Below are 823 nucleotides of genomic sequence, written 5' to 3'. Positions count from 1 at the left end.
AATAAATCATCAATGGGCGTGGCCACTATGATACGATAAGCTCCTCTGTTTACTTCAGACACCTAAAATGAATTAAAATTTAAAAATTGTTAATTAATAGGTGGCCACACCCATTTAATTGATAACAAGTCACACCTATTTAATGAGCTTACCGGTAGTTCTGTTTGTAATAGTTGTGGATAATCAACTTGTAATAGTTTGATCATGTGTTGGGTGTCGTATAAACAGATGATAGTTGACCTTTAAAAAGAGGGTGTGGTTTAGTGCTACTGGGGGTGTGGCTTACGATTTGAAGGTGACCCATATCCCGTGAGGTCCCAGCTCCATGTGATAGACTTTACCAGCATTATCGGGCATCACAACTGGTTTGACTGGTTCATGGGTCCTGTGGAAAAATTTCTCAAGTTACGGCCATTTTAATTAAAATAATATTATGCTAAAATCTAAAAAATTCTCTGTACTATAGCCCATGCTTTTTTCAAAAAAATGGCTAAAAAATGACCCCAAATTTTTAATACATTTTCTGATACATATTGATGTTCTTATGCTGTGTAGAAAGTTTGAGCCGTTTCCGACTTGAATTTTTCAAGTTACGGCCATTTTAAGAAATAGGCCAAAATCTGAAAAATACCCTGTACTATAGCCCATGGTTTTTTCCAAAAAATGGCCAAAAATTGACCCCCAATTTTTATTAAATTTTTTGATGCATATTGACGTCCTTATGGTGTGTAGAAAGTTTGAGCTGATTCCGACTTAAACTTTTCAAGTTATGGCCATTTTAAGAAATAGGCCAAAATCTGAAAAGTACCCAAGGCTATAGCCC

General features: G+C 35.6%; 1 long non-coding RNA gene across 1 annotated transcript; it reads right to left on the bottom strand.

The window, feature by feature from the left end:
- Positions 1–421, bottom strand: LOC109589603 (uncharacterized). The gene is made up of 3 exons (XR_002188807.1): positions 287–421; positions 153–240; positions 1–62 (listed from the first exon to the last, which is right to left on the bottom strand). It is a non-coding gene; the product is annotated as an uncharacterized LOC109589603 (long non-coding RNA).
- Between the last annotated feature and the right edge of the window lie 402 nt (positions 422–823).

Source organism: Amphimedon queenslandica, unplaced genomic scaffold (assembly GCF_000090795.2).
Source record: "Amphimedon queenslandica unplaced genomic scaffold, v1.1 AMPQUscaffold_11135, whole genome shotgun sequence".
Taxonomy (NCBI): domain Eukaryota; kingdom Metazoa; phylum Porifera; class Demospongiae; order Haplosclerida; family Niphatidae; genus Amphimedon; species Amphimedon queenslandica.
This window is presented reverse-complemented; position numbering and strand designations above follow the sequence as displayed.